This window comes from Schistocerca serialis, chromosome 9 (genome assembly GCF_023864345.2).
Source record: "Schistocerca serialis cubense isolate TAMUIC-IGC-003099 chromosome 9, iqSchSeri2.2, whole genome shotgun sequence".
Classification (NCBI taxonomy): Eukaryota; Metazoa; Arthropoda; class Insecta; order Orthoptera; family Acrididae; genus Schistocerca; species Schistocerca serialis.
Window position 1 is genome coordinate 363,269,772 of NC_064646.1, and position 23,119 is coordinate 363,292,890.

Here is a 23,119-nt window from a genome sequence, read left to right on the forward strand (position 1 = left end):
TAAGTGGACATGCTTCTGCACAGAGAAAAGTCCATAAAAAGTCGTTAGTAAGTATGGTTTACATTTGTTCTTCCTTTGGCTTTAAATTTTGTAGTCACGAAACGAGTATGAAAATACTGAATGACTACATAAACTGTCACACAATACGGTACGAGTGCGTTTTTAAATACGTGGTTCATTTCTACAGCCATAGGCAGGTTATATACGATTATCGATGGCGTGAGATACAAGGTTCTTAGAAGGACGAGCATGGGGTCAACAGATAGCATACGGCGTTGAATATTATAATGTTACTAGTGACTTGTATTGTTTTTGACAACAGCGAAATAACATTATAGCAGTCGATACTCGATAGCGTTACATATGGTTCTGTGAACGAAGTACGGCCATCAGACGGTATATAGCGTTGAAAGTTACAATGCTACTCTTAGCTGTTATTTGTGACTTACACTGTTATTGAGAACAGTCGAAATAACATTTGACTTCCACGATACTGTAAATTTCGTAAAAGAGATGGAGCACGGTATAATGTTCAAATGTGTGTGAAATCTTATGGGACTTAACTGCTAAGGTCATCAGTCCCTAAGCTTACACACTAGTTAACCTAAATTATCCTAAGGACAAACACACACACCCATGCCCGAGGGAGGATTCGAACCTCCGCCGGGACCAGCCGAACAGTCCATAACTGCAGCGCCTCAGACCGCTCGGCTAATCCCGCGCGGCGAGCACGATATAGGTATGACTGAAATCACAGCGATACTGATGACATATTACAGTGAAAACTTCGATTTCTCGGTCATTTGTGATTTGGATTGGATACGTGATTTCTTGCCTATCCTTGACTAGTAATAGAAGGGGAAAGTCAAGAAGAGCAAGCTCGTGTTAAGAAGTTATCAGGCACTCTTACAGCTCATCACCTTTGTTGCTCGATCACATACTATCAATGGGTACTTTCTTCGTTGGCTGGTCCTCCACAAAGTGAGCAAATTTGGGACACCATAAATGTTCCCGCGTTCTCGTACAAGGTAAAGGCGTTCTGGCCGATGCCCAGCCTAGTTGTGTCGCGGTAGTACTAACGTCGTTGATGGTGGGCATTGATTCGTATGGAATCCGTGCTCTTGGATCTTTTGAGCATAGGGGAGCCCTGAGTTCCAGTTTCGCTGCTAGCTCCCTCGTCTGAACTGTGCACAGAACGGGACTTTTTGGCGGCAAACCCGGCGTCGTCGCAATCGGCCTGCCTGTGGGGTTTGAAAACGTTGCACCTCTTCATACAGTAGTGTGGATTCTTATTCCAGCAGTATAATTAATAAATGATTTGGAAATTCATAACACTTTTGGCTTGGATAGCTCCTTGACACGTTTTCCTATTCATCTTCGCAATATCACCTCATCGTCTGCTAATTAGTGCCAATTAGTTGATGTTACAAGACTAATGTTGGGCTACACAAGGAAAGATGTAAAGAAAGCAGCTGATATCAGACGTATAATAAAGCTCAGTGACATAATGGAAGAGTGAATAAGTGAATACCTTCAAATAGCTGTGGACTTCTCATGTCGCTCAGAGAGAAACGGCATATGGTAAAAACAAGTACTAGATTGGAGCCTAATTTACCAAAAAGGACCACCGGACAGATGGGATAGAGACTTACGAAAGACAGCGGGAATGAATTGGCAACGGAAATTTCAAAATCGGCAGAAATGGAAGAACTTGCTGGGATCTTAAATTACACGCCAACTCAAGAAGCCGCATCACCAAGTGATCTAATTGGCTGATGTTGATGATGATGATGATGATGATGATGATGATGATGATGGGATTACATTTAATTAGATTCAAAACCAACATCCGAAGTCACCGTATTTTTTTTTTTTGACTTACATAATTCAGAGCACAACTTCTTTACTTGTTGCACACTACAATATTGTCTCCTCAGTATAAATCATATTTTGTTTTTCATGAGTTTTGGTGCTTTAAACGGTTTCATATGGACCATCAGCATGGTTGACTGTGAAAGAAATTCTAATTTATCTCTAAGAGACGATTATAGAAATATATCATTCTTCGTAGTTGAAAGCCCAGTGCCCATAGATGTCACATAAATCGTGGCCAGATTCAAAATATCTTAAATTTTTTGCGTATTTAAACACTGCTAGTGGCATTCAACATTGCTGCTCAAACGCTTCATAACGGGACGTAAATGGAAAATGGAAAATAAATGTCGTATGGCATAATTAAAAAAAAAATTTCATATGTGTGTGAAATCTTATGGGACTTAACTGCTAAGGTCATCAGTCCCTAAGCTTACACACTACTTAACCTAAGTTATCCAAGGACAAACACACACACCCATGCCCGAAGGAGGACTCGAACCTCCGCCAGGATCAGCCGCACAGTCCATGACTGCAGCGCCTGAGACCGCTCGGCTAATCCCGCGCGGCTGGCATAATTGATTGGGAAAATCCACAGGGTGTGTTCAGCCATCTAGTCGGAAAAGGTGTTCACTCGCGTACACTGGCCCATGTCAGAATTGTGTCGAATGCGTATTTGTGCGGTGTAAATGACTGTAATGGATGCATGTGTAGTGAAGTGTTATGTTTGCGTTGTGTGATGCTAATGAGACAAGGGAGAGATTGAAAGCCGGTTCCTGCACACAGCCTAAGTTTTTCGAAAACCACCAATGGGGCCGCCGAGCTTAATGTCCCCAGAAGCAGGCGGATGACAATACTCTCTCATTTCACAATGCGCTTCAGAGATTTGAAATTTGACAGAGGTTAGTGATCAGGAATTTCACAGCGCCATCTCTCTTTCCCTTGCAGGTCAAATACTGCCACTGAAAATTTCATACAACACCAGAATTTGAATCGGCTTACCTCCGTGTCGAGCGCCTCCGCACAGATGTGCGTGATTGCAGGGTGGCTATTCTGCTGGAAAAGCTGGAATTCTCAGGGAATTACATTCTACCTGCATAAAGGAGGGAAATCTCAGGGAATTTCAGCAATTTCATGAAATCTCAGGGAGTTCTGAGCACTGAAATTTAATTTTAATTGAGTTTATAAATTACAAATTTTAATCCAATGTACTGAATATTTCAGTGTTCATTATATGAATGTTACTCCATAAAAATAGTCGCCGGCCGAAGTGGCCGTGCGGTTAAAGGCGCTGCAGTCTGGAACCGCAAGACCGCTGCGGTCGCAGGTTCGAATCCTGCCTCGGGCATGGATGTTTGTGATGTCCTTAGGTTAGTTAGGTTTAACTAGTTCTAAGTTCTAGGGGACTAATGACCTCAGCAGTTGAGTCCCATAGTGCTCAGAGCCAAAAATAGTCAATGTTTAAAAAGCTTCGGTTAAACTACTACTTATGGCTAGTAAATCTCAGCTGATAGGAAAGGAAAGTCGTTATTGTGCGCCCAACCATCGTTAATTTATCAGGAGCTTCTTATGGGAGCATTTTCCTCCTCACATTTGGAATTCTCAGGGATTTTTTTTTTCCAAGTTTGAGTAGCTACTCTGGTTAACGACCTAGATTATGGAGACGGGTTTAATGGAAAGTGACAACCGAAAAGTGAGAGACGAAATGTTAACTGCGGTATCAGAACTAAATTGAGGTAATGGGTCAGTAGTATTTATGAATTTTAGTAGAATCTCATTCCTACAACTTAACCTAAAACTTGTAAACGGATATTCTTTCGATAATTTAAATACACTGCCAGTATTTGTAACAGAGAAAAAAGATTTCAACATCCGCCGGTGCTTTGCATCGACGTGTGTCGCCTGACAAGGAGTCTGACGCAGCAGAACCCGCAGTGGTGATGACAGAGCTTACGTAACAGCGAATATCTCCTGCAATCAATCTGCAGGCCGCGACCCTAAGGGCCTGTCGATCCTAGAAGCAATCAGTTGCACTGCGATGTTGCTACGTACCGTGAATAATAGCAATTGGAAGATAGCTACAAGGCGTCATCTGACTGATTATGATCGTGAAAGGGCAGTTGTTCGGTTCGTGGAGGGCGATTGGGAGGGGCGGGGGTGAAAATATCTGCAGTGTTGCGGCTTCGCTGGAAATTACAAAAAGCACTTTCGCAGTGACAAATGGGCGCTGCTAGGGAGGGACCAGCGGGACCGGCGTCATCGTGAGACGCAAAGAATATGCAGCTTTCACGTCGATCGCTGTTTGTAGTGCTGGTGCTTCCGACAGATAACTGCCACGTTTACTGTTTTCTAGAGATTGAAAAACTGCTGAATGACGGACATGTTTGGTGGAATATGATGCGTATGGACATTATGACTCGTAGCAAAACTAGCACATCTATGTCCCGCCATGATGGGCCATCCAGAGATTGGCTGCCGTTAACCTCTGCCTTATGGTATCATTCTGATGCGGTATGGACAGTATCAGAACAGAATCGAGGCGTCTGATATGTGGCCACAGAAGAATGTTAAAAATTAGGTGACCTAATAATATAAGGAAAGAGGAGGTTCTCTGCATAATTGGCCCCGGCCGGGATTGCCCAGCGGTTCTAGGCGCTACAATCTGGATCCGCGCGACCGCTACGGTCGCAGGTTCGAATCCTGCCTCGGGCATGGATGTGTGTAATGTCGTTAGTTAGGTGTATGTAGTTCTAAGTTCTAAGTCCCATAGTGCTCAGAGCCATTTGAACAATTTTTTTATTTTTGCATAATTGGCGAAGAGAGGAACAAACTGGAAACATTGAGAAGAAGGAGGGACATGTTGACAACACATGTGCTTAGTCACCAGGAAATAACCTCCGTCGTACGTCGTATTAGAGAGAGCTGTCTTAAAATTGTGGACAAAGATAGTGATAGTAATATTGGGGGGGGGGGGGGGGGTCAATAAGTAATAAAACACATTTCCTTCTAAAAGCAGGTTCGTTTTGTTCAGGATTCCAATACAACATATTGTTCCCCACTGTCTTGGCTGCATATCCTATTTTTCAACATAGTGTCCGTCAATGCGACGGCCAAACGCCACCTCACCGAGAGGGCCTGTTTGCCCACGTGGTACCCCTCTACTGGTCTGCGTCGGAGCCAATGTCTTGCTGCATCAATAACTTTCCAATCATTCACGTACTACTTCCCGCGGAGTGCATCCTTTATTGGGTCAAACAGTAGTATTCAGAATGAAATTTTCACTCTGCAGCGAAGTGTGCGCTGGCATGAAACTTCCTGGCAGATTAAAACTGTGTGCCAGACCAAGACTCAAACTCGAGACCTTTACCTTTCGCGGGCAAGTGTTCTACCATATGAGCTACCCAAGCACGATTCACGATCCTTCCTCATATCTTTCTTCCGGAAGTGCTGGTCTTGCAAGTTTCACAGGAGAGCTTCTGCGAAGTTTGGAAGGTAGGAGACGAGGTACTGGGCGGAAGTAAAGCTGTGAGGACGAGTCGTGAGTCGTGCTTGGGAAACTCAGATGGTAGAGCACTTGCTCGCGGAAGCCAAAGGTCCCGATTTCGAGTCTCGGTCTGGCACACAGTTTTAATCTGCCAGGAAGTTTCAAACAGGTGGAAATCGCAAAATGTGAGATGCAGGCTGTAGGGTGGATGAGGGAGAACAGCCGAATGAAGTGCGCTCCTCTTAGGTGCGCAGACATTTGTAGGGCCTTGTACTGTGCCAGCCGCCGTGGCTGAACGGTTTTAGGCGCTTCAGTCTGGAACCGCGCTGCTGCTACGGTCGCAGGTTCGAATCCTGCCTCGGGCATGGCTGTGTGTGAAGTCCTTATGTTAGTTATGTTTACGTAGTTCTAAGTCAAGGGGACTGACCACCTCAGATGTTAAGTCCCATAGTGCTCAGAGCCATTTTGAACCTTGTATTGTCTTGGATAAGGAGAAGTTCGTTTGCATTTCTTCGATGACGAACACGCTGAAGTCGTTTCTTCAACTTCCCGGGGATGGCACAGTACACTTCAGAGTTAATCGTTGTCCCATGAGGGTGGACATCAAACAGAATAGCCCTTTCAGAGTCTCAGAACGCCGGCCGGCCAGTGTGGCCGAGCGGTTAAAGGCGCTACAGTCTGGAATCGCACGACCGCTACGGTCGCTAGTTCGAATAATGCCTCGGGCATGGATGTGTGTGATGTCCTTTGGTTGGTTAAGTTTAAGAAGTTCTAAGTTCTAGGGGACTTATGACCACAGCAGTTGAGTCCAATAGTGCTCAGAGCCATTTGATCCATTTCTCAGAACGCCGTCGCCATGACTTTACCAGTTGAGGATGCGACTCTGAACTTTTTCTTCGAAGGACAGGTGGTGTTGCGTCACTTCGTGCATTGCTGTTTTGCACCCGTTTCCAAATGATGAACCCATGTTTCATCGTCTGCAACGATGTTCGACAAAAAATTGTCACTATCAGCCTCGCAACGTGCAAGGAATTCCGCACGCATGGTTCTTCGTTTCTCTTCATGGTCTTCTGTTAGGCAGCGAGAAACCCAGAGGGCACACAAGTTTCAGATTTGGCGTACAAGAGCATCAGCGCTACTAACGGAGGCGTTCAATTGAGAGGCGAGATCCGGCCGTTGTGGCCGAGCGGTTCTAGGCGCTTCAGTCCGGATCCGCGCTGTTGCTAATGTTTCAGGTTCGAATCCTGCCTCGGGCGTGGATGTGTGTGATGTCCTTAGGTTAGTTAGGTTTAAGTAGTTCTAAGTCTAGGGGACTGATGACTTCAGATGTTACGTCCCATTGTGATTTGAACCATTTTTGAGAGGCGAGGTGGCTGATTGTGATCCGTCGACCGCCTCGAATGAGAGTGTGCAGATTCCAACGTTACAGGAGTCACAGCTGTGTGCGGCCGGCGGGCACGCGGAGATCTGACAGCTCTGCGCGACCTTATTGCGGTGATGACAGACCCCTTGCCCAACGACTCATCGTGCTTTTATGCCAGGTATCCGTAGACTTTCTGCAAGCGGCTATGAATATCTGCAATGCTCTGGGTTTTCGCCAAAAGAAACTTAAAGACAGAACTCTGCATTGAATGCAGTTACAGGTTATTTTGAATGCTACATATAGCACCGTTAACTATTGATGCTGTATACGGCACCGTTACCTACTGGAACTTCATGAAACTATGGGGGCTGAAGTGGGAATATTCCACGATGCCCCACAACAAATTCCGCAATTTTTTAGCGGAAACTGACCAGGAAAAAAATGTGCTGCCTTACTTATTCAACGCCCCTCGTATACCCAACAAATAATTGAGGGGGTGGGGTGCAAAATGTCTCTGAGCACTATGGGACTTAACATCTGAGGTCATCAGTCCCCTAGAACTTAAGAACTACTTAAACCTAACTAACCTAAGGACATCACACACATCCATGCCCGAGGCAGGATTCGAACCTTCGACGGTAGCGGTCACGCGGTTCCAGACTGAAGCGCCTAGAACCGCTCGGCCACCCCGGCCGGCGGTGGGGGTGCAAGTGTTGTTCTGAATTGAAGATATTAGCACAGGAGAGGAATTCATGCTGGGTCGTATCAACGTAGTCAGAAGGCCGATGACAAAATGACAAAAATAATAATTTAGAGGCGTGGGACCAGCACATTGCTTTCGCCGCAATTTTCAGGTTCACAGACCTTGAAGGCACTCTTGTCACTGAAGTAACTCCTCAGTTGGCTTCACGATGCTGAGTGCACCCCGCTCCATTCCTTCCACTAAGGAAAAATCCCTGGCAGTACCGTGCGTTAAACGTGGATCTTCCGCATGGCAGTTAGACGTCCTAACCACTGTGCTACGAAGGCGAGCTGACGGCATAAATGACACATCATATATACAGAATACTCTCAGCCGTAAGATGAGTAACTCATTTCAACCTCAATGAAACGATGACCACTTTCTTCCTCAAACTGGGGCACTTTTTGAAAACCGTGTATGTTATGAGCATAGGCGTCCGCTGAAAGTTGTCCACGGAGAGGCACGACGCAAAAATTGCCATTTTTAATCTGAATGTGTTGGTCTGCTTCGAGACGTGTCATACCACAATAGCTAAATTTCATAGGTGTCACAAAAAAACTTGTTATTATAATCCAGAGAAATTGTGGCTATCCACTCACTTCAAGAAATGCATGAGAATACTGTAAAGAACAAAAACTCTGTACTCCAGGTTCCAGGGAGGGGGACAGTGCCCTCTCTTTCCCCCCTCCCCCCTTGTGGAAGCATTTGGTTATGAGATATGGATGCACCTTCCGCTTATCAGCTCGTTTTCTCCCGTAAATTACGACACGTTTCTCAGAAGCTGAACGCTGCCACCCTGCCTATCAGTCGCTTATGTTCTTCTGATACAATTTATACCTTAACTTTTCTCCGAACCAGTTTATTTCGGAGCTCTTTTTTTCGCTCAGGTTTCGTGTTTGTCCTTCGGAAAGAACGGGAAGAAACGATAAAGTAAATGGCTGCCGCCTTCCGAACGTGACGAGTGGAAGAAAAATAAGATGGATGTACAAAAAGAGGGAGAGTAAGAAAAAGACGAGGAGGAGACGAAGCCGGTACACATCTCGGTGTTCCGCGAACGGCAGTGCCGGGCAGTGAGCTTTTATCCGCTGCCGATCGAAGCTCTTAATAACAGTTCTTAGGGAGGCGGCTGGGCTGGCGCTGCTACCAGATCCACATCGCCATCGCCACCGCCTCCGACTGCCGGCGCGGCCCGCGGTCCGTCCCAGCCCCAGACATCGCCGGCACAGCGTCTTCCACGAAGTCTGTTCCACCAAAACGAGTCTGCAAAGCCAAATAATACCATCTTTCCGGCGCGATTGTGGAACGTTGCCCTGAACGTACTGTACACTTAGTGTAGTCATGTATAGCAAACTTACACAAAGTGAGAGTTGAAAACAAAAAGCCGGCCGAAGTGGCCGTGCGGTTAAAGGCGCTGCAGTCTGGAACCGCAAGACCGCTACGGTCGCAGGTTCGAATCCTGCCTCGGGCATGGATGTTTGTGATGTCCTTAGGTTAGTTAGGTTTAACTAGTTCTAAGTTCTAGGGGACTAATGACCTCAGCAGTTGAGTCCCATAGTGCTCAGAGCCATTTGAACCATTTTTTTGAAAACAAAAAAAGATGTCAGATCGAGATCGAACCTCAAGACGGTTTTACAAAGAGCTTTCCTTGGCTTTGGCCCCATACTTAGCTTACATTTATTACGAATCCTTCGCCCAGCGGAAAATCACAGGTGACTAGAAGAAATCAGAGGTGACTCTTGTACGCAACGTACGTAATTCAGCTGCCCCTAACCGCCGGTTTTACGCGACCCGCAACGCATTCAGATATCATGTGCAAGGTTTCCATACTAACTATTAGTCCTAGAGATAAAACGAACATCACCTTTTTGTAGAAAACTGAATGTAGCTAAATCCTATACTAGGATATGTTTTGTTGGAGGCTTAGTTTTCGAACTATTCAAGAGAAACTTACAAAAGTGATTTTCAAACGCATATTTCTTGAATAACTCGAAAGCCGTTGCCTCCAGAGAAAACGTGACCCAGTACAAAATTCAGCTGCATAAATTTCTTACAAAAAGGTTTCGCTAATTTTTCTCTAGGATTAATAGCGTGTAGCGAGCGAGAGAATATGAAAAACTTGCACAAGGTATTTGAGGGTGTTGTGGGATATATAAAACTCATGGGTATGGGCAGCTGAATCACGCTGTATAATAAGGGCAAAATAACGTACCAGAGAAATTACAGACCATTCTTGAACATGTTCTAGGTCTTCAAGTAATAAATTTCCTTCCTATCCATACCGATTGAAAAAGCGTCCCTAGTAGGAAAGTCAGCAGTGATGCATGACGGGGAAAAGATCGTGCTACCTATCCACGAGATCGTGCCCAGTCCACCTACCATGCGTCTCAAGAAAACCAGTATGGATAGCTCGTCAGATTGAACCACTCAAGACTGTAGATGTGTGGAAAGACATTTGGGAAAACAACACCACCATGCGTCGTCATAGTCTCGAAGACCCCATAAGTATACCAGCCTTGCAACTGCGTAGAAGAACCTGGTATCAACTGAACAGAATAGAATCAGACATGGAAAAACTAAGTCCTCCATGTACAAATTGGGAGTCGCAGACTCCCAATCGTGTGGTTGTGAAGATTCACAGGAGACCATCGACGACATTGAAATGTCCTAAGAAATGTTTCAGCGGGGACTCTAAGGATATCGTTAATGCCTCTCCCCAACAACAATGAAATGGATAGACTCTCTTGATATCACTCTGTAAGGTCAGTAGGTAACAGAACTCTTGCATTTTCCTTTTGTATTTTATTGTAACAACATTACTGTTAATATTTGTATTTCCATACGATGAATAACATTAAGCATGCTTTCTTCTCTCATGATGTCCTGCGAATCGTAGATGAAGGGCAACATGCAAATTCGATATTTCTAGATTACCGTAAAGTGCACTGTGCCACACTGTAAACTGTTAACGAAGGTCTTAGATCACGGAATAGGATCTCAGATATTTGAATGGCTTAAGTGGTAGTACCCAGTACGTTCACCCGGACGGCGATTGTTCAGCGCAGTTACAGCTATCGTCCAGAGTGTTCCAGGGAAATGTGATACTACCACTCTCGTTCTCTATACACGGTGTAACCAAATTTCCCTTACAAACGTTGAGGACAGGTTTCCCACGCCAGAACAAGAACAAAAGTCTGGGGAACAAGTATGAGCATTTATTCATTTTCGATACTGTGAAACAACTCGTCAACTGCGAGTTGCTTGCTTTCCGTACTTCGGAATTATTGTGAACCAAAAGAAGAAAAAAAACTTCTAATGAAAATGGAGTGTAAAATACATACTTACGAGCTATGAGCAGTTGTTCAACAGAATAGATGTATTCGCAGCAGCGAAGATGAGCAAGTGCTCATACTTCTTAAAGTATGCGTTGTACAGTCCATGTTTACTGGACGTTGTTTCCTTTGTTTCGTCCGTACTACATCTTCCCAAAATCTGGAAAACAAAGACCTTGGAGCAGAAGAGATGACTTTCACAGAATCGAAGATGCGTAAGTGCTCATGGGTCTAAGAGACCGTGTTTACAGATACGTTTTCTTGTTTTGGTGTAAAGAACGTGTACTCGATATTTGTAAACGGAATTTAGTTACACCTAATCTGACGAATAGGGTGCGTAGTAATCAGCGGCTGTTTGCTAACGACTCTGCAGTGTACGGGAAATTACTGTCGTTGAATGACTGAAGAAGTATGCAAGATGACTTGCACAAAATTTCTGTTTGGTATGGTGAATGGTAGCTTACTCTAAAGTATAAAGTGCCAAAACAATATTAGTAGCGCGCTGCTTGACACAATATCTACTCGTAACATTGCGAAACGACGTGAAATGGAACAAGCACGAAGTTTGGTTATAGGGAAGGCGTATGGTCGATTTGGGTTTATTGACAGAATTCAAGGAAAGTGCAGTTCGCCTGTAAACTAAAGCGCTTACATATTGTTTACGGCCCCATTTCTTGACTTCTGCTGGAGTGTTTGGGATCACCTTCATGTCGGATTACAGCAACATATCGAAGCAGTTCAGAGATGTGGTGGTAGATTTATTACCGGTAGTTCGGTCAGCAAGCGAGCATTACAGTGGGAATCCCTAGAGGGAATGAAACATTCTTTTCGTTAAACACTAAGGAGAAAAGTCAGACGACCGGGGTTGTGGGGGGAATTAGTGAAGTTCGGTGGCAGGAGGAGGAGGAGGAGATTAGTGTTTAACGTCCTGTCGACAACGAGGTCATTAGAGACGGAGCGCAAGCTCGGGTGAGGGAAGGATGGTGAAGGAAATCGACCGTGCCCTTTCAAAGGAACCATCCCGGCATTTGCCTGAAGCGATTTAGGGAAATCACGGAAAACCTAAATCAGGATGGCTGGAGACGGGATTGAACCGTCGTCCTCCCGAATGCGAGTCCAGTGTGCTAACCACTGCGCCACCTCGCTCGGTGGTACCGGCGTTGTGACACACTGCAGATATATTCTGCTGCACCATCATACAAACCGCATGAGGACTCTGAAATCAAGATAAGGGTAGGCTCATACGGAAAAAAATATAGGCAGTCGTTTGTTCGTCGCGTCATTTGCGAGTGGAACAGCAAAGAGAATGAGTAGCAGTCGTACAAGGTGCCCTCAGCCATGCGCCATGTGATGGCCTGCGGAGTGCCTATGTAGATGAAGATGTAGAGGCAGCTATGACAGGCCGCTCGAAGTAAATATCTTCTACTCGAAAGCATATAGAAATATGGGGTTAATTTTAACTTGTGCATCGAAAGTAAACTTGGCGCCAATTGTTATTTGCCCATAGGATCTGGTACGACTGAGTCGCTCGCTTGACCGTTCCTTACCCAGTGTGCGTCGAGGGGAAGTGACGATAATACAGCATCAAAAGGAGTTCTGCGTTTTCCATTTCAACAGGTGCAATTCAGCCATTTTCGTCTAGAGTGCAACATTGCACCTCTTACAGCGTTACGGACGTGTGGAGCTCACATGGCACCATTGGTTTCCTAGATCTCATAGTGCGTGATCTTTTTTTTGTGTAACTCCCGTGCTCTCTTCTTACAACTCTGGGTGAACGGCAACGCCGTATAGCAACGGGACGACAGTGAATACAGAATAGCTCGAGACAAGCTCTCAAAAGTATGGGACGAGACTGATTATTGTCCAGATGTTTGTTGTGCGCCAGGTGAATAGTAAATTTAGATTTTAAACATAATTGTGAAAGGTGTCGTAAGGTTGTAAGTGGACACATATATAATGGCTCCGCCGTTCTGGCTCAGGCAGGCCAATCGGGACCGCCCGACCGCCGTATCTTCCTCAGATAATGGATTCATTTTGATACGGTATGGAAGGACGTGGGCTCAGGACACCACTCTCCCTGCCATTGTTGGCTTTACAGACCCAGAGCCACTACTTTTCGTTGAAGCAGCTCCTCAGTTGCCATCGCAGGCTGGGTGCACCCCGTACCAGTCCTCCCACCAAAGAAAAATCCCTGACTGTATTGGAAATCGAACCCGGGTCTCCGCGTGACAAATCAGATACGGAAGCCCCTTGTGTAAAACATATACTATTATAAATCGAACGATTCTTTTGAATATAAAACCTTTGTACTTCCATGCATGAGTTACACTTCACCCCAAGTTCCTACCTTCGTAAGCGTAGAAGAAAATGGTCTTGTGAAATGGGAAGAATGTTTCTGAAACACCCGATATATTTAAAATTAGGAAATATATTGAAGTCTGTCAGTATTTGCTCTTTTCTTGGTAAAACCTGTCGTGAGCGATTACGGAAAGCTAAGATGACGGAGCAGTTGTTTTGTGCAGTCGGTGAAGCAATGATGACACATTTTCCTTTTGATCGCGAGAAAAATAACTACTTCATAATACTTGATGCCAAAACGCGAGCAAACTAATACCGTTTGCCCCGTAAAATACACATTGAAACGGTATTAAATGATTTAACACTGACTTTAATTAAAGCAATGACAAATGGAACACAAAATACAAATGGTACCCGATAAGCTGTAAGAAAATAATCCCATTTCTGATGTAGATGGCTTAAATTTTAATAGGGTTGGCAGCTAACTGTATTACGCCACCTTATTTACCTCTGACATCTCACTACAATTCAGTCTTGTATACAGAATCCGTAGGACTATATGGAAAGATGAAAGGGTCGTATACATCTTGTCGTCGACGTCGAGGTCAGTACGGATAGTGACTTAATTTGTCGAACATTGATAGTGTGAGGCCGCAGTCTGAATAGAAATGCAGGTTAGCAGACGATAGATCAATAACCAGACAAAGTAAAAGCGGTCTTCGAAAGTATGCAAAAATAAAAAGAAATTACAAAATAAATAAAAAAGCAGCACAAGTTTTCTCTGGCGTGTTTGACTAGAAGGCGTGTTTTACACAAGGATTAATTTAGAAACACTTGAAAGAGTTGCACCTTGTATCAGAGGTAGGGCAGGGTGAGATAAATATTCATGACCTTGCACAGGAGTTAGCCACCTCTGTACAAACAGCCATAGACGCTGGTGTGCCAACGGTGGAGAGATCGTGTGCGCCAAGTCCGGTGCCATGGTCTCAGACCTTCGCAGGGCGCGCAAAAGTTCCGAGAAAAGTTACATCTCTGAGGACAGGAGGGATAAGCCGCAAATTTAACTAAGAGCTAAGTCCACATTATTATTATTATTATTATTATTATTATTATTATTATCATTTCATGGCCTTCATTAGACCACTCTAGCCAACTTTATACAAAGTATTTTTCAGTTTTCTGTCAACCCACTACTTCTTCGTTCTCTCGGATCTCATCCTTCTTTCTTCATCGGAAATCACCTTTCCTATGTATAAAGACAAGATAAAAAAAGGAAGACAACAAAACTGTGAGAGGTATTGAGAGGTGGCTACACTGAGTCACAGTGCCAGAGATTGTGCCAAAGATTATTATTACGCCGCCTCCACTGGCAGTAGTAGTTCAGAGGTTGCCGTGGGCAGTACTTGTTGAGAGGATCTCGAGGGCAGTACTAGTTCAGAGGATGTCGAGTGCAGTTGTTCTGTTGGGTGAGAAAGTAGATCTGTTCGGTTAGTGTAATGTATAGATGGAAGATGTGGGAATGATCACAGTATATTTTTCGTCAATATATATTGAGGTAAAAAAAAAATCACATTTCTTTAATGACAATGCCTCTTGGTCACAGGTTCAGTCAACAAGGCATCTGGCCCGTGTTCATGTATTAGACTGTAATTCTGGTTTCTATGTGCAATTATAGTATTTCTGGCTTTTAATTAGTTAATTGTAAATGGTGTTTAAAATATCTTGTCGTAGTGAGGAAGAACCGTGCCAGATACATGTACGTTGAGTCACACTACCACACACAAAACAGTTACACTTGTGCGTTGTTGTTTCATAGCTTTTATAGTTGCAGGGGACTTAATTAATCAATTGTGTTAACGGAAATTTATTGTCATTCTTTAATTTTGTTTTATGCAGTCAGATTGCGTGCTAATAATACTCAGGGCCAACCGGTTACGAGGCTTCGTAACCGGACACACAGTTACTAAAATTATTGCATTTTAATTAAGCCCCCATGCAATATGTACGAGAGAATATGTGTCGGGACCCTTGGGTTGTCCCGAATACGATAGTGCAAGGAAAAAATCACAGCACCGCAGTTATCTCAGTCCCTAGTGGAGGAAACCAAGCCTGGGAGACTACCACTACGTGGAGAGACAAAATAAATACTCTTACAGATAAACAAAAAAATATAGAAATGTGTTGCTACAACCATAAAATAATAATTTGAAGGTATTCCAAGACCTGATGTTACTGAAAAATTGTTTAGTTTCAAAAAGGGTGTGCACCCGGACTCGATGGCACCAACATCTAGCACCTAAACTAATTCTGGGTCTAACAGAACTGTATAACCTTTTCTACTTCAACAATAATTTCTGAGATGTTGGACACTGGCCAATACAGTGATACACAAAAAGGCTATAGATTGAGATACACTGAATCCTAAATTGTATAGTCCAATTCTCCACTGAATTTAGTACGAAAACACCAGAAAAACGTTTCTGCGATAGAATGGCGAGCCACCGGATCTTACATGGCCTGAGTGAGTGTCACTATGGATTTCTGAATGGTAAATCGAATCGAAGGCAGACGTGATTAACCAAGCAGCCGCAAAAAAAAAAAAAAAAAAAAAAAAAAAAAAAAAAAAAAAAAAAAAAAAATTAAATAAATAAATAAATAAATAAAATAATAATAATAATAATAATAATAATAATAATAAATAAAAAAAATAATCAAATGTGTGTGAAATCTTATGGGACTTTACTGCTACGGTCAGCAATCCCTAAGCTTACACACTACTTCACCTAAATTTTCATATGGACAAACACACACCCATACCCGCGGACCTCCGCCGGGACTAGCCGCACTGTCTATGACTGCAGCGCCTTACACCGCTCGGCTAATCCCACGCGGCCCAAGCGGTTCATTTTACTTACTAGAATGCAAGTATGTAACTGGGATCACGGTCAATATAGCAGGGGCTTTCAGCAACCCGCCTGCAGAGATGGAGTGTCCTCGGCCGATGTGTGTTTGTTTGGAAGCCTACTGTGCTGAGTTGTCGTCCCCAGGGCTAGTTGTCACCGGACGTGGAACCAAAGGGATCTGTTTGTGGCCAACATTTTGGGACATAGAAACTGAGCCGCTGGTGAACACCTCCCAGCAGGAGGCAGCGATACTGAGTTTTGTTGCTTATGCAGACATTTTCTTACAGTTGGTGCAGTCCAACTCACAAAGAACTGGAGGAGAGAACTGTGAGGACAATTAATTCTTTAACTGACTGTTCCAATAAAACAAAGTAAGCAGTTGCACCAGCAGTTATATTATGTGTACAGTAATAAAACAAAGTAAGCAGTTGCACCAGCAGTTATATTATGTGTACAGTTAAGAAAAAATACTGCGGGTCCCATATATTAAGATCAACGGAAAATTTTTAAGACAGCAAAATGTGGCGAAGTACCTAGGCGTCTAACATGATCAGGAGCTTCGATCCATATATTGAACAAGTGTGCAACAACACTTTGACATTGTACAATAAGCTAATTACAGTTGGGCAGAGGAAGTTTCACCTCCCTTGCAGCAGTGATAAGATTGGATAATAACAGTTTACTTGCTTCAATATTGGGTTAAAGGGCTAGTTTCTGGGACCACAGGCTCAGGCGCGTGTAGCCTCCTAGAGCTCTTCGACGAGTGCAACGGAACATAACACTGTGATCAATAGATGCCTTCTACTCTACACCAACAGACGGGATTTTCATAGTAATGAGGCTACGCCCATTAGATCTAGTGGTAAGACAAAGAGGTACATTTTTCTAGAGTAAACGCCATGATTTTGTTAGAGTGGAACAGATCATGGGCACAATATGTCGGAACATCAGAGAAATTAAAAACCATACATTACATATTTGGTGACAATAGTGGGGTGTTCGATCTACAGCACCTAGGATTTATGAGATATTTTCTTCAGTAAGAGATAGATTAAAATTAAAACATTTTATACGTCCGAATGACCTCGTGAACTTCTTGTTGGGCCTTGAACTACATTTAGTGCATTTGCACTGGATAGGTAAAATGAAAAATATAGAATCTGAATGTAGGCGTGAGGTGTGCACCTGCCCCCGAAGCATATTGTATTCCAGTGCCCACAACACGTACAAGTTGTCTCCATGGAGACGTTTATGCCGAAGAGTATGAAAGATATCGCTACTGACCCTCAACAACTTATGATGTTAATTAAACTAAACTAAACTAAACTCTGTCCGAAGAGGCCTTGGAAGGCCCAATGGGACCGACCGGCCGCCGTGTCATCCTCATACCACGGGCGTCACTGGATACGCATATGGAGGGATATGTGGTCAGCACGCCGTTCTCCTGGGCGTATGTCATTGTGATATTAACGCAACAGAGAAAATCTATCACGCGCAGCTGGAATACCAGAGAAACCTTCCTGCAGCGTCCAAGATATGGGAGAGAAGCCGTGTATGAACAGAAGTGAAGGCACTCACAGTGGCAGCAAACAAATGACTCAAATGGCTCTAAGCATTATGGGACTTAACACCTGAGGTCAACAGTCCTCTAGACTTAGAACTACTTAAGCCCAACTAACCTAAGGACATCACACACATCCATGTCCGAGGCAGGATTCGAACCTGCGACCGTAGCAGCAGCGCGGTTCTGGACTGAAGCGCCTAGAACCGCTCGGTCACAGTGGCCGGCGGTAGCAAACACTAACGAACAATAAACACGAGTAACACTGATCACCACACCGGGGAGCAATGGCCAACATTATCAGGCATCTACCTAAATATACGGTGGCTTCCAATCCGAAAGAGTGCCAGTGGCAGGCAACTGGGATACATGTGTCGGATGACTTCCCTGCCTATTGAGCGATAGGCCAGGAGGAGTCAAAAATGGAGTTACAGCTGAAGGCTGCCTCTCTCCCTTTCTCACTGTAGATCAGTACTAATAAAGTGGTGTTACCGGTTGAAGGGTAGTATAGAAGCGGAAGTTAATTGCAATTCTAAGTAATTATGTAATGTAGAGCAACTATTTTTTTCTAGAATTGTACAGAAATTTGGTAGAAGTCTCCTCGAATGTAGTATTTTGGCTACTGAGCAGTAGTAGTTGGTCTGTTCTTAGATATCTAGAAAACAGACAATTTATGTCAGTAACCTAAAAAAAAATACCTCCCTAAGACTTACATAGGGACCAGTTTTTAAAACAGTACATGCATCCTTCAGCTTCTAACGCATCATTGGCATATGTGCGGTGAGGATAAAACTGCATTATTAACGATTCTCAAGAAGCTATATGAAGAATAATTATTTCCTCGCTCAGTCTTCAAATTTTCATCTGACATTCTTTTGGAAAACCCAGATTGGCTGGGTCTTCACCACAGACGTTAACGGCATTTGCGGTTCCGCAGTATCCTGAACGCTTGTTCCCGTTGGTAACGTTAGTCCACCTAAGACTCACACCACACAGTTCACATAGTCAACCGCACCCTTCGACCTAAAGCCGCTGATTACCGCTATTTGTAACAGCTTATTAACTGCCTTTGTTATGCGTGGGGGTAGTGAGCGAAATGCTTACAGAGAGCCTGTCAGTTCCCTTGCATGCAGTCCCTGCTCCTGCTATTCACATGATGCATGTCATGAGCTGCAGACAACCTGGTCCCTCCGTAGCTCATCGCTAGTGCGCATGCGCCGTCGTCATGTGTCTCCACTCCGTTCACGTGCTGCGTCTGGATATGCAAACAGGGCGCGCAGCTGGAATTAATCGATTTCGCGCGTCGGCAGTATGAACCCACCGGAGCCAGGCGATTTGTTCTGCCATTCGATCCAGCGGCCGTAGCCAATACCACGCTACGCACGCCTTATTTTTTTCTTCCCGTTGCGTCGTGCATCTCTCTGGACAACTTCTTGGCAAGAAACAAAGCGTGAATCCGGCAAGGGGGCATCGCAGTTTTTCAGACCATGATCGAAAGCAGTGTCGATAAAGACACTAGTAAACTATAGCGGAGATCATAAAACAGCGATAATTGCTTTTCTCATTAGCGGTAATTAAAGATTATCCATGGGAAAGCGGCAATTAGTTTTTAGCGCCGTACATTTGGAAATTAAATTTTGTATCTGCTCCCTTACACTTTAGAACATGCCAAATAATGTGTATCAATCGCATTGCTGCTGCAGTTAATAGTATCATTTGTTGTGCACAGAGCATCATGAAAGATAAAATAGATAATGTAAGAGTTAAATCATCGAGAGAAGTTAATGAACTTCCCATCACGTCAAAATAATGTTTTACATTCAGAACTTGTCAGTTTCCATACGAAGCTTCATGCAACGTATTTTTTTTTAATTTATTATAATGTTTCATAGGTTAAGATCTATTGAAACTAGTGGACGGAACAAAATGCTAACAACATTTCATCGAAAGAATTAAGTGTTAGTAACCACGACAGGGATATAAAACTGCCGCACGAGGAACAGCACTACTCCATCTCGACAACCATGATATAGATCTTCAATCATTGTTGAATTAGATGAGAAAAATAATTAGAGCCATCGTTAATTAGTTCTGAAAGATGAATGAGGTTCTAGTTAGCCTCTATATGCGACTTAACTCACTATATTCTGATGAAAGAACGAAATTTGTTCGGAATATGCAGTTGCAGTAAACTTAAAAGTACTTAATAAACCGTTCAAAATATCTAAAAGACGTTCTGAACTGAGGAGCACATGTAAATGAGCGAGTACTTTGCTACAACAACGGGACTTTTTATCCACTGATGTTTTGAAACCATAACTCTGTTCTTAAATTGAGCCTTTTATCTTTTTAAACGATATGAAATTGCCCATAAAAAATGATGAAACTAGTCCGACATTTCTCTATGTTCTTTGGCTACCGTATAAAAGAATTTGATAAGAATTGCGTCACCAAAAATTACGAATTCCTGAACTATTGCTGTACCATAAATTCAACGTAGATCCATACACAAATTGTCGAATATCATTTGCAGCTTTGGTATATTGTAGTAAGACCCAGAAACGTTATCGGAATATCAGAAATGATGAGAATGATAATTCCATAGTTGAAAATTCGTGATTATCAAGTAAACAGCGATAAACAAACGTAAATAACTATTTTTGAAAGTTCAGACTTTTAATTAAACAACTATAAATGCGATAAGCTACAGTACAAATAATAGATCAGTGCTGTCGTTCGGACGTTTAGTAAAGATTAATAATTCTCCTGATCTAAGCAACTAATGATTTAATCACATTAAAAAATCCTATATGCAAGTGCCTGTGGATGGGGGACTTTCCCTCGTACGCTACTGTAGGTTATATTGTTGCGTTTGGATTTCCCTAACTGTTGCTCATGAATCCCAGCCGAACATCAGATTTAATGCATACTCATCGTTCTTATCGCTAATAATGTCGAAATACACTCCTGGAAATTGAAATAAGAACACCGTGAATTCATTGTCCCAGGAAGGGGAAACTTTATTGACACATTCCTGGGGTCAGATACATCACATGATCACACTGACAGAACCACAGGCACATAGACACAGGCAACAGAGCGTGCACAATGTCGGCACTAGTACAGTGTATATCCACCTTTCGCAGCAATGCAGGCTGCTATTCTCCCATGGAGACGATCGTAGAGATGCTGGATGTAGTCCTGTGGAACGGCTTGCCATGCCATTTCCACCTGGCGCCTCAGTTGGACCAGCGTTCGTGCTGGACGTGCAGACCGCGTGAGACGACGCTTCATCCAGTCCCAAACATGCTCAATGGGGGACAGATCCGGAGAACTTGCTGGCCAGGGTAGTTGACTTACACCTTCTAGAGCACGTTGGGTGGCACGGGATACATGCGGACGTGCATTGTCCTGTTGGAACAGCAAGTTCCCTTGCCGGTCTAGGAATGGTAGAACGATGGGTTCGATGACGGTTTGGATGTACCGTGCACTATTCAGTGTCCCCTCGACGATCACCAGTGGTGTACGGCCAGTGTAGGAGATCGTTCCCCACACCATGATGCCGGGTGTTGGCCCTGTGTGCCTCGGTCGTATGCAGTCCTGATTGTGGCGCTCACCTGCACGGCGCCAAACACGCATGCGACCATCATTGGAACCAAGGCAGAAGCGACTCTCATCGCTGAAGACGACACGTCTCCATTCGTCCCTCCATTCACACCTGTCGCGACGCCACTGGAGGCGGGCTGCACGATGTTGGGGCGTGAGTGGAAGACGGCCTAACGGTGTGCGGGACCGTAGCCCAGCTTCATGGAGACGGTTGCGAATGGTCCTCGCCGATATCCCAGGAGCAACAGTGTCCCTAATTTGCTGGGAAGTGGCGGTGCGGTCCCCTACGGCACTGCGTAGGATCCTACGGTCTTGGCGTGCATCCGTGCGTCGCTGCGGTCCGGTCCCAGGTCGACGGGCACGTGCACCTTCCGCCGACCACTGGCGACAACATCGATGTACTGTGGAGACCTCACGCCCCACGTGTTGAGCAATTCGGCGGTATGTCCACCCGGCCTCCCGCATGCCCACTATACGCCCTCGCTCAAAGTCCGTCAACTGCGCATACGGTTCACGTCCACGCTGTCGCGGCATGCTACCAGTGTTAAAGACTGCGATGGAGCTCCGTATGCCACGGCAAACTGGCTGACACTGACGGCGGCGGTGCACAAATGCTGCGCAGCTAGCGCCATTCGACGGCCAACACCGCGGTTCCTGGTGTGTCCGCTGTGCCGTGCGTGTGATCATTGCTTGTACAGCCCTCTCGCAGTGTCCGGAGCAAGTATGGTGGGTCTGACACACCGGTGCCAATGTGTTCTTTTTTCCATTTCCAGGAGTGTATATCGTCCTGATTCCTTATTGCAAACGTTTTGCAAAACACTTGCCGGTCGGATAAATAGGTTAGCAGCAGTGGGTGAAAGGGCATCGGATCGTTGTCACTATCAATTTAAGTTCTCAGATCGCTTGAAGTAATTTAGTCAATTGTCAATATCACAGAACAAACTGCCAGGTTGCAAATACTTACAGAATATTTACAGAATATTCACACTGCCAGTTACCTAATACTATTTACGGGTCCAAATTAGTGTTACTGACCCTGGTGCCTCCCGTGTGGTACAAAGTCACGTATTCCTTCGGGTATTTGTGGTATTTCAAACCGAATAAAATTCGGAAGGATCTATCATAAATTGAAAATATTTTGAAACGGTCCTGGTGTTGTTCGTCTGTTAGGCTAAATAACGTATAATGTCTTGTTACGGTTGTTCGTTAAGCCTGGCACTAAAAAAAATGTCTATTATATTCCTTCTTTTGAGAATGAACTGATATTCACTGCATCTTATTAACAAGACGAACTGAGAACATTTAGATCAGATGCGACAAACTCGAAAAACTTGTGGTTAAAGCTGAAAGACGTTGAAAATCTCGGTAAAGTACGTCCCAAGTAAGGTAATGAAAGACGGCAAAGATCTGTTGCGATTTGGAGGTACCATTCGCGGAAGGTTGCGAAAACAGTGGCTACCATACTCTCGCTACCAAACAGACTGCACGGATGCTCATAGAACAAGTTGATACCAATTCGTGCATCCATATCAAAGATCATGAGTGAAGCCTGCAAAATTTTCAAGCAGATACAGGAGAAAAATTTATCAGAAAATCGTAGGAAGATCCAGTCATAAATAAAGTTTATGAACGAGTAAAACCTTCCATTCAATTTCTCAAGGACCCGCCTCATGTCGAAACTGAAGACGACAAAGAGAGAGAGAGAGAGAGAGAGAGAGAGAGAGAGAGAGAGACAGAGTGCGCACAAATAATGTATACAAGCAAGAGGTTACCAAACCGTACCAGTGTCTGACAGCTTCACAGACGTACGAATGAGCGGTACAGACATCAGCGCCCCCCGTATTGCAAATAATTAAAACTACTGAATCGAATAAGACACCAGGTCCTGACAGATTAACAGTTACATTTTACGTTGAATATGTCACATATTTGTCTGATGTTCATTCGAAGTAACTAGGGCA

General features: G+C 44.1%; 1 protein-coding gene across 1 annotated transcript in view; it reads left to right on the top strand.

The window, feature by feature from the left end:
• The window catches only part of LOC126418644 (extracellular serine/threonine protein kinase four-jointed), a 1,345,623-nt gene that overhangs the window by 651,559 nt on the left and 670,945 nt on the right, over positions 1-23,119 (top strand). The window lies entirely within an intron of this gene.